The sequence below is a fragment of the Eschscholzia californica genome, unplaced genomic scaffold (genome assembly GCF_041429995.1).
Source record: "Eschscholzia californica isolate CP2 unplaced genomic scaffold, dmEscCali1.0.p SCAF_4, whole genome shotgun sequence".
Lineage (NCBI taxonomy): Eukaryota > Viridiplantae > Streptophyta > Magnoliopsida > Ranunculales > Papaveraceae > Eschscholzia > Eschscholzia californica.
In genome coordinates this window covers 34537885-34549826 of record NW_028238461.1, presented here as the reverse complement: position 1 = coordinate 34549826, position 11942 = coordinate 34537885, and positions in this window count along the sequence as shown.

Below are 11942 nucleotides of genomic sequence, written 5' to 3'. Positions count from 1 at the left end.
AAAGGCGGAACTACAAAGGAGGAGTCCTAGTCAAAACTCACCTCGCCTTACTCTAGCCAAAAATAGGTAGTTCTGGTAGCTAAGGCAACGACCAGAGAACCTTGCAAGGAGCAGTCCTAGTTTAACAGAAGACTTTACTCGAGTGAAACGCGATCCCCATTGAGGGTCGTAAGGAGAAGTCCTAGTTAACCTACAGCCCTGGCAAAGGTGACCGGGGGTATAAGGAGAAGTCCTTACGAAACTAGTCATACAGAAGCAAACAAAAACAGTCCTGGTAGCCCAAGCTATGACCAGAGGTAAAGGAGGAGTCCCAACGAAAACTAGTTGTGCTCAAGCCGACGAAACCATCCCTGGTAGCAAAAGCAACGACCAGGGGTCCAAGAAGAAGTCCTAGCTAAACTAGTCGTGCTCAAGCCGACGAAACCAGCTCTGGTAGCCCAAGCTACAACCAGAGGTCTGAGGAGAAGTCTCAGCTAAACTAGTCAAGGCCATAACTGATAAAACGACCCTGGGAGCAATAGCCATGATCAGGGGAAAAAACCAGACTCGAAAATCATTATGATTTACAGAGCCGCGCTAATTTGGGTTTTATTTTACAGAATGAAATAGTAAGATTAGAGCATGATAGATTAAGGCTAAGTTTCTCTAATTTTGCAGAAGCGATCATTCGGAGCATGCGTAGTAAGTTTAGGAATGCATTAGTAAGACTAGGGCTTTAAACAAATAACTATTCCATACTTAAGTATCTGCAGACAAAAACAGAATCCAAAAAGGAGAGCGTCAAGAAACACCCATCATCAACTATTTACAAGTTAGACGAAGAAGAAGAAACAGGAGAAGAAGTAGACAGGGAGATTACATCAGAAGGAATTAGTTCCATAGAAGTTCGTATAATCACTGCCACGAGACTACCGTCTAACAAACGAACTAAATATCCCGTTATTTCAAAAGTCACTCGTCGGTCGTCATTCAATATCCCTCTCTGGGAGAGTTGCAAGGGGCAGAAGGGTTCACCGAACATAACTGCTTCTGAATTCTGAAAGACAGATAAGCTGACAAATCGAAAGACCTTGATCGGACCTTCACCTTCAACGACAATGTGATAACTGATGATGCATAAAATGTCCAGACGTTGACTAACGTCTGAAGAGTCAAGATCAGACCTGAAGTCTACTGGGTTAACCCGGCTTAAGGTAGCAGGACTGCTGAGTCCCTGATGGTCTACCAAATATTCCCCAAACTGGGAGGTCGACCAGAAGAGACCAGCCTTGCAAAACGCCCTTGGCATGGACAGATCAGCCCTGGGTCTTCGGAGGAGTAAGGGGGTCCAAACAGATCCGACCAATGTCTTACGCCCAGAACTGAAGAGGCAGCAGCGCTCGGCAATCTACCGACTTAATCCCGAATCTTCCAGAAAGATCTCAGTCGGTCACACATCTCGAAGTGTTTAAGCCCGCTTGGACTCCACGTAGCTAAAGGAGGAAACTTCTCTTCTAGGGTCTATCACATCGGTAAGATATTCGCGAAGGATCCTTGAACTTAGGAACTTCCACTTATCAAATATCTGAGATAGACTCTAAGAGAAACCCTAGATACACAAGAGAGGAAACTTTCCCATTGGTCTGAGTGCAACTGCCTCACCATCGCCACAAATCATAGTCGGCCTAACATCGCCTATAAAAGGCCCCCTACATCGTCCTTCACAGAACACCATCTCTGTACTAAAAAAGATCACAAAATTTCAGAGTTCCCATAACTCGCCCCCAAAAGGATCAATCAATATTCATTCTTTTACTGCAAAGAGCACCCTGACTGGCTTGAGGGTCGGAGCGGTTTTTGAACCCTTTGCAGGTTTTCCCCCCTTTGGGAGCAGACGAACAGGAACAGGAGCAATGAGCTAGGAGCTAGGAGCAAGAGCAAGGAGCAAGAAGCAGGAGCAGGGAGCAAGGAACAGGGAAAAGGGGCGAAGCAGGAAGCAGGAACTCTAAACAGAGCAACACTCAACTTAACGGAATAATCGCTCATAACGGAGGCTGTCATGCATCAACTCCCTATTTCATGCTGATCTAACGGAAAGCTATTTTTTGACATCAGCATTTGGCACTAGAAGGAGGGCATCTCTAGCAAAATCATCACTTCAGTAACCCGAACCCTAATTAAAACTTTTCAGATTAACTATTTCTCTGAACCCCTCAAGCAAACATATCTTCGGAGGAGCACACCCCGGGCGGGTCACCGCATAGACTTCGTAGCACAGACGAACTCATGACCGAGCTAGCTCAAGTCATAGCGGACTACCTCAAAAGGGATGAGGAGGTGAGACAACTGGAGGAGAGGCTTCATAAAGTAGAGATGGCAAAAAATGCTACGACACTAGAAAAAAGAGAAGAAGTAATCAGAAAATATGCGCGAAGACTCTTCTCACCAGGCATCGCCTTCTCTTTCGAAGATCTAACATTACAGCCGGGAGACCAGATGCGTCTAGAGAGCATCCTGGAAGGATATGGAGTACTAGACCTCAACCGACTATATATCCCTAAAAAGAAGGGAATCGGCGAAGGATGCATGGACGACCCAACCGTTTGCGAGATACTCATACATCAGATATGAGAACTGACTCGAGAACGGGAGAAAGAAAAGCTCCGAGGACAAGCGGTTATCCATCAACCTCCCTGATGATGCATAAAATGTCCAGACGTTGACTAACGTCTGAAGAGTCAAGATCATACCTGGAGTCTACTGGGTCAACCCTGCTTAAGGTAGCACGACTACTGAGCTCCCGATGGTCCATCAAATATTCCCCTAATTAGGAGGTCGGCCAGAAGGAACCAGCCCTGCTAAACACCCTTGGCATGGACAACCCTGGGTCTTCAGAGGAGTAAGGGGGTCCACACAGATCCGACGAATGTCTTACGTCCAGAACTAGGAAGGCAGTAGCGCTCGGCGATCTACCGACTTAATCCTGAATCTTCTAGAAGGATCTCAATCGGCTACACATCTCGAAGTGTTTAAGCCCGCTTGGACGCCAAGTAACTGAAGGAGGAAACTTCTCCTCTAAGATCAATCACATCGGCAAGATATCTACGAAGGATCCTTAAACTTAGGAACTTCCACTTATAGAAGATCTGAGATAGACACTACAAGAAACCCTAGATACTCAAGAGAGGAAACTTTTTTATTGGTTTGACGGCAATCGCTTCACCACCGCCACTAATCATAGTCGGCCAAACATCGCCTATAAAAGCCCCCCCACATCGTCCTTCTCAGGACACAATCTCTTTACCCTAAAATGATCACCCAACCTCAGAGTTCCCATAACTCACCCCCAAAAGGATCAATCAATATTCATTCTTTTACTGCAAAGAGCGCCCTGACTGGCTTGACCGTCGGAGCGGTTTTCGAACCCTTTGCAGGTTTTACCCTAAAAAGATCACCCAAACTCAGGTTTTTCGCAATCTTATGGTACAGGTCCCTGACCTGGAATCGAACGTCGCTTTTGTCGCCTTGCAGAGAGGTCTTAGACAGGACGACGTGATCAGAGATATCTCGGGGAGAAAGCCTAGCAACCTCGCAGAACTGATAGAAAGGTTGCAACAATTTATTAGGACGCAGGAGAACTATCTGCTAATGAAGGACGTGGCCAACATTCCGTATGAAAGTGAACGCCCCTGAAAAAGAGAACCGGAGGAAGTCAGGCCACCCTGGGACCGAGAGCGAGGAAGGAGACCCAGGACTGACTTCACGACCTACACCCCCCTAATGAAAGGAAAGGAGGAAATCTTGCAGGTATTAATAGCGAAAGGAAAGGCTGAACTGCCCAAACCCAATGACGACCGAGGAGAGTTCGGATCTAAAGATATGACTGCATGGTGTGCCTTCCACAGAGGCTACGGCCACAAGACCGACGACTGTCGGCACCTCAAGAATCTGATTGAGGAGATGGTAAGAAAAGGAGAGCTGGATAAGTACATCCATAAAGAACAGCGACCATACGAATACCGAAACAAGAGGCCAATAAACAGGATAGGAATCGGATCAGGATCTGAAACCAACGAGCAGGGCCCAACTTTTAGAAAGGCAAAAAAAGGCCCGAAGGAGTCCACCGGAGTAGTGGGGGAATATCAATACTATAGCAGGGGGGCCTATCCTCGGAGGAACAATCAAAGGCGAGCAGCGCAGGTACGCCAACAAAGCAAAGAACCGGCTAGTCTTTCTAATCAAGCCTGCCATAGAAACTCCACCCATTGTCTTATCTGGTCGGGGTAATAACTCCACACGCGGACACCACTGGTAATAACGGCCGTGGTTGCCAATTGGAAGATAGGACGCATTCTGGTCGATACGGGAAGCTGCACAGAGGTCATGAGTCGAACATGCTTCCAAAAACTCGGGTAAGTGAACACCATCTCAAATCTTATAAGTCTTGCTTGACCGGATTCGGAGACAATCAGGTCGAAACAGATGGACTAGCGACCCTGCCAGTTTGATCGGCGAAGGAGAATCGGCAAAAGCGATAATGCTAAACTTCGCAATCGTCGATAAGTACGCCTATAACATCATATTGGGCAGAAACTTCCTAAGGGAGTCAAGAGCAATAGTTTCCATGAACCACATCATGATGAAATTCCCAATTCCGGGAACGAATCTCATCGGGACGGTTAGGGGAGACCAGAAATTAGCTCGGAAATGCTATCTCGTTTCTGCCCAGGGCTGCGAGCAAGAAGAAACTAATCTAGCCACCGTTGGAGGAGACAAAGTATTCTACGATGACCCCACGACAGACAGGCAAAGCTGAAAATTAAGGTCATCACTACCTCTACTATCTTTCCCTTTTGAATAAAGCCATTAGGCAAAAGAAGTAGCGCTACTAGCTACATATTTTATCTAACAAAATAAAAATGTTTTTAGCATAAAACATTATAAAGGGAGGAGTCCTAGCTAAAACTCATCTTGCTCAGAATCGAGCAGGTAGCCCTGATAGCGAAAGCCACGACAAGGGGACCTAAAGGCAGTCTCGGTTCTAAAAACAGCCCTGCTAGCGAAAGCCACGACCAAGGACAGGATAGCTTCTGTAGCTACGGCAACGACCGAGGGCCCAAAGGAGCAGTTCTAGTTAAACTGAACTTTGCTCGAGTAAAACTGACCCCTCACCAAGGTCCCAAGGAGAAGTCCTAGTTACACTGATCGGCTCAAGCCGACAAAGGAGGTAGCTCCGGTAGCTACGACTGCAACCAGAGGCCTCACAAGGAAAAGTCCTAGCTAAACTTAACTCTTTACTCGAGTGAAACGTGGTCCCTAAGGATCCCCAAGGAGAAGTCCTAGTTAAAACTACCGCCCCGATGAAGGTGACCGAGGGTATAAGGAGAAGTCCTTGCGAAACTATTCATGGTTAAAATGAGAAAGACAACCCTGGTAGCTAAGGCGACGATCAGGGACACGGGAGGAGTCCCGGCAAAAACTAGTTGTGCTCAAGCCAACGAAACCAACTTTGGTAGCGAAAGCCATGACCAGAGGTTTAAGGAGAAGTCCTAGCTAAACTAGTTGTGCTCAAGCCAACGAAACCAGCTCTGGTAGCGAAAGCCACGACCAGAGGTTTAACGAGAAGTCCTAGCTAAACTAGTTGTGCTCAAGCCAACGAAACCAGCTCTGGTAGCGAAAGCCGCGACCAGAGGTCTAAGGAGGTGTCTTAGTGAAACTAGTCGAGCTCAAGCTGGCGATATCGGCTCTGATAGTGAAGGTCGTGGTCAGAGGTCTAAGGAGGAGTCTTGGTGAAACTAGTATTTCAGCTCTGATAGCGAAAGCCGTGGTCAGAGGTCTAAGGATGAGTCCTGGTGAAACTAGTTATACAAAGACAGCTCTAGTATAGACGATCAGGGGCAGAGCTAAAAACTCTAACAGTATTCAAAACCTTTTACGCAGGGATTACTCAGGTTCTATTTTGCAGAAGGAAATAGTAAGATTAGAGCATGATAGATTAAGTCTAACTTTCTTTAAGTTTTGCAGAAGCGATCATTCTGAGCATGCATAGTTCTTATTCGCTAGAAGAAGAAGATGACGAAGGACCGCCAATGTCCACCAAAACCCTAATCGTGACGGCCAGAAGGCGACCACCCCCATGGCGACGAACCAGGAAACCCACAGCAGAAAAGAGAGCAGGTTCGAAAGTGCTGGTGGTACCAGTCAAAGAATAAACCAAAGGATAAAGTGGCCTGGAGGAACTAAGAGTAGAAAGGTGATCGTCGTCTAGAAGATCATACGGACGAAGGACGTCAACAAAACCCTCGCCAGGCACTTCCAAGCAGAAGTGCTCAATGGAAAAATCATCATAGTTCAGGACCATGTAGAACGCAACTCTAACATCACCACCGGGGAGAGTTCCGCTAACCATTAAAAAAGGCATGGTTAGATTTAGAAAAGTATTATTTCCTTAACATCTATTTATAGGGCAGAATGGCCGTGATAATGGGGCGTGATCAACGAAGAGTCACGGCGAGCGGTCATGGGGAACTAACAGACCTAAACGTGGGAAATAGAGAAGCACAAAAGTAAAGAAGAAAAAGGTAATTCTTTATTAAATCATAATAAGGATCTATTACAAAATAAATTACAAAAAGCCCCGGTTGGTGAGGGAAAGGAATACATATCAAAAAACATGAGCGACTGCAAAAGAATCGTCATGGAGTTTGAGAGAAGAAAAGATGAAGGACTACCAGACACTCCTTTCCAGAGGCGTAGTCAAGGCCGGAAGACAACCAAGGACAAAAGATCCCTCTTGGCACCAGCAATCTCGCCTTGAGCACCTAAGCAGGAAGAAGTACTGGCGATCCTTACCCTCCTTCGGGCTTTAACAAAACGACGCGTGAAGTTATCACGGCCATTATGAAGGAACCCATTTTTTATCACAATCATTATGAAGAAACATTCCTTAAAGCAAACGCTTGGTATGAACTCGAACAAAGGCCTCATCCCGAATCTTTGGTAAGTAAACATGAAGAAATAATGAAGCAAGAATAGAAGGAAAGAAATCTCAAAATGTTTTACAAACTTTTTGGTAGTGAAGAATTGGGAGGCCAAAGAAGGCTATTTATAGTGAGAAAGGATAACCAAGAGACCTCTTGGAAATAGATAAGAAGCATTAAAGGCAATAAACCAGACGCGCCTCGAAAACACTCAACGGAATAATGACTAGGAAGTATGAACGGCTCAAGAACTGCGGTTACCAAGGAGGCTTCAGCGGGTTTCAACGTGACATGGTTCGTTCACCAGTCACGACGCTCCACGCGTCTACGAATGGCAGAGCAGGTTGCCGTGTGAAAGTGATCCAAAAGATCAGCGTCGGAAGCACATATTCAGAGAATCAAATCTGTGACGTCACAGGATCATGCATGGAAAAGATCAAATACTCGCGCAGAAGACGGAACGTGTCTTGGAATAATAAACCACACGTCAAAGCAAAAACACGGCTGGGTCAGCCCTGGCAAGGATAGTACTTGGTTGAAGAAGATCCCGAATTCATAAACATCCATCAGCTCTGGAGTACTGACAGGAAGACCGAGCTCTACAAAACAGCCCTGGTCCAGGTAAGGCCCAAAGAGCTTCGCGATACAGCTCTGGGACAGGTAATGCTCTCGACTTCTGGCCTTCAAAGTAAAACACACGAGTTACCTCTACTCCTTAGTCTCTTTACTTTCAACTAAGGAGTGGCGGGACTCATGATGATGCATAAAATGTCCAGATGTTGACTAACGTCTGAAGAGTCAAAGATCAGACCAGAAGTCTCTTGGAACAACTCGGCTTAAGGCAGCAGGACAGCTAAAATCCCTGATGGTCCACCACACATTCCCCTAACTAGGAGGTCGACCAGAAGAAACCAGCTCTGCACAAAACGCCCTCGGCATGGATAGATCAACCCTGGGATCTCTAAAGGAATAAGGGGGTCTCCACAGGTTCGGCCCATATCTTACGCCCAGAACTAGGGAGATATTAGTGCTGCACAACCTAATGACTTAATCCCGGACTTTCCAGAAAGATCTCAGTCGGCTACACATATTGAAGTGTTTAAGCCTGATTGGACTCCACGTATCTAAAGAAGGAAACTTCTCCTTTAGAATCTATCACTCCGGCAAGTTATATACAAAATATCCTTGAACTTAGGAACTTTCACTTATCAAAGATCCGGGATAGACTCGAAGAGAAACCCTAGATACGCAAAAGAGGTAACTTTTATTACGGTCTGGCGGCCACCGTCTCACCACCGCCACTAATTACAGTCGGCCTAACTTCGCCTATAAAAGGCCCCCCACATCGTATTTCACATGACTTGGTCTCTAGAGGACAGACACACTCTCTCTCCCAAAAATACGATCTCTTCATACTAGAAGGATCACCCCCAAAACAGTGTTCTCACAAATCGCCCAAAAGGATCGATCAATATTCATTCTTTTACTGCAAAGAGCACCCTGACTGTCTTGAGCGTCGGGGCGGTTTTTGAATCCTTTACAGGTTTTCCCCCTTCGGGAACAGACGAACAGGAGCAAGGAATCAGGAGCTGGAATAAGGAGTCAGGAGCTGGAGCAAGGAGCAAGGAATCCGGAGCTGGAACAAGGAGCCAGGAGCTGGACCAGAGGAGCGGAGCAGCGCAGAGAAGCAGAGCTGAGCAAGGGAATCTCTTCTCTCCAAACAGAATATACCATCATAACGGAGGTTGTCATGCATCAACTCCCTTTTCCATGCTGATTTAACCGTGAGCCAATTTTCGACATCAGCAACCACGACCATTGTGGAGAATTCCACCTTTTACCACGATCATTATGGAGAAACATCCTTCAAACAAGTAACAAGTATGAAATCAAACAGAGGCCTCATCTTAGATCTCCAAACAGAAGGTAAAAAGCAAAGTTGAAAAGTAATTACAGAGGAAGGATCCTCTATTCTCTAACTTTTGATAATGAGGAGTTGAAGAACAAGAGTTGGCTATTTATACTAAAAGAAGAATAGCCAAAAGACTTCTTGAAAACAGACGAAGGGTCATTAAAGACGAAGACCAAAACGCATCTTGGGAACACGCAAGGGAATGATGATCGATGGATGCATACAGCTTAAGACTGATCAGCAGACGGGATACCAACAAATTTCAAGGAGACGTGAGGGTCTCACTACTAGCAAGACACCACGTGTCCACGCATGCCGAAAGGGTTATCGTGTACAACAACCCAAAAGATCAGCCGCCGAAAATACGCGATCAGAAGATCAAAGACGTGATGTCACAGAATCACGCATGGAAAGGAAATCAATTACTCGGGCAGAAGTTGTAACGTGTCTCGAAGAAAGGAACCACGCGTCCGACAATCTAAGGCAGACACAAATCGAATCAGCTCTGGTTATAGAAGTAGAAAGTTTTACTACCAGCAACCCCCACCAGCTCAGTACAAATTAGCTCGGGAATGCGCAGCTCTGGAAAACTAAACGAAAGACCAAGCTTCACAAAACAGCACTGGTCCAGGTAAAATCCTCGACTTCAGGATCTTCAAATGTCTAAAACGCACGAGTTACTTTTACTCCTCAGTCTCATTACATTCGACTTAGGAGTGGCGGGACTCATGATGATGCATAAAATTTCCAGACGTTGACTAACGTCTGAAGAGTCAAGATCAGACCTGAAGTCTACTGGGTCAACCCGACTTAAGGTAGGTTCGGTCGATGCCTTACGCCAGAACTGGAAGGTAGAAGCGCACCGATTTGCCGACTCAATCCCGAAATCTCCTTAGATATATTAGTCGGTTACAGATATGGAAGTGTTCAAGCAAGTTTGGACTCCACGCGTCTAAGGGAAGAAACTTCTCCCAGAAGATCTATCACATCGGCAGGATAACCATGAAAGATCCTTGAACTTAGGAACTTTCACATGTCCCGAATCCGAGATAAACATAAAGGGAAACTTTCCCTCAAACGGAAAAGACCGCCGCCTCTTAAGCCTATAAAAGTCCCCCCAAATCGTCCTTTAAAGGACACGATCTCTGATTCAAAAAGATCACAGAAATACGCAGAGTTCCCATAAATCACCCCCTAAAAGGATCATTCAATATTCATTCTTTTATTGCAAAGAACACCCTAACTGTCTTGAGCCTCGGAGCGGTTTTCGAACCCTTTACAGGTAAGAGACAGGAGACTTAGGCTGGAGCAAGGAACCAGAAGCGAGGAGCAAGAGCAAAGAGTAGGAGCAAGAGCAACGTAGCAGAGAACCAGAGCTGGAAGCAGGACTCTTCAGGAGAATCTCACCTTTCATAACAGAATATACCATCATAACGGAGGTTGTCATGCATCAACTCCCTTTTTCATGCAGATATAACAGAAAGCCATTTTTTGACATCAGCAATTTCCTAATTACTCTAGAAATTTCACCCATAAATTTCATTCGTTTTATGGTCATTTCGAAAATCTGAAGTTCGTAATATTAGTCAATGTTCGTAGTGTTCTTCAACGTACCAGAGAAGGAGAACGAAGTCGTTGTATTCTGGAGGGCGAGACGCCATTGGTCTATGGATACACACAGGACGTAATTCTCCTTAAGTTAAGAGTATCTAGTTCGCCTCGGCTTTTCCGTGTGTTTTGTATTTAGGAAGATTTCTTTTGTTGAACTCTTAAGAGGTAAGGTTCCTTAATTAACAAAAAAAAAAAAAAGGTAAGAATGACTAACTCTTATCTAGATTTTATATTAACCCTATAATTAGAAACCAACAGGACCATGCATGCAAACCCCCTTCTCTAATTGTGTAACCACATTACTACACAACGACCCTGGGCTTATGATTTGAGATTTACATCTAGAGAGAGAGAGAGTGTGAAATGTCAAATTATGATTACCCAAAAGAAGATGTGTAACCAGAGTGCTACACTACGACCCACATCTTCTTTTGGGTAATCATAATTTGACATTTCACTCTCTCTCTCTCTATAGATGTAAAGCTCAAACCATAAGCCCATCCCTGCAGATGCAAGATGCATCACTCTCTTCTCGGAACTCATCCCATCCGTGATTTAGGATTACTGTCATCAACTTACTTAAGGAAGGTTCTCTTCTTCATTTAAATCCTTTTATGAATGTATACAGTACCCTTTTTTTGTATTGATGTAGAAAGAGAGACGTGCAAAGGGTAGGTAGGTCAATATCATAGGACCACTAAAATCTCATTAACAAATTAAGTATATTAAACTTCAAGTGGTTTCATCACTCTGCTTGTTTAAATATTTTGCATATCTCAAACCTATGATTGAATCAATTATTAAAACATGCTGCTATTTACTACAAAAGGAAAATTATAGTGACCAATTTTTCACAAAACTTCAAATGCACAAGCTAGATGAAAAACAAATTTATAGAGCAAAGCCAAGTTTTAACAGTCAGCGCCCTACCCGAGTAAACTGAAACCCTACAGGAGTAAACTGAAAAAGAAAGGAAGAAAAGGGTCAGAGGCAATACTTGTATGGACCAAGAACCAGGTCATGGACATCATCTCCTCCTTTTGTGCAACAAACACACCAAAACTTGGGCCTATTTCTTCATGAGAAACTGTGTTCGTCGCGAGTTTTTTTGCACTTAGAATTTACGTATGATCTTTACGTCGATAATGTACTTCGATCCTAATAGATTTTTACACAAATAGAAGCTAGAGACAATAAACCACACATTTAGAATAAGGGCCAGCAGGCCTAACTCCCGAGTACCCAACTTCAAATATGCTATATTCTTCTACTATATAGTTAGGTATTAAATTCAGAGAAGAAAGGACCTCCCACTTCAAAACTTTATACTATATATAAGAGAGTTAGTCTCTCTTCTTCTACCCATCAATCAGAAACCTTTTATCAGGTCTCTCTTTCATCTCTTCTTTCTGTTAGTATATATCTTTCCCTCTCTCCCTCTACATGTAAATATATATATA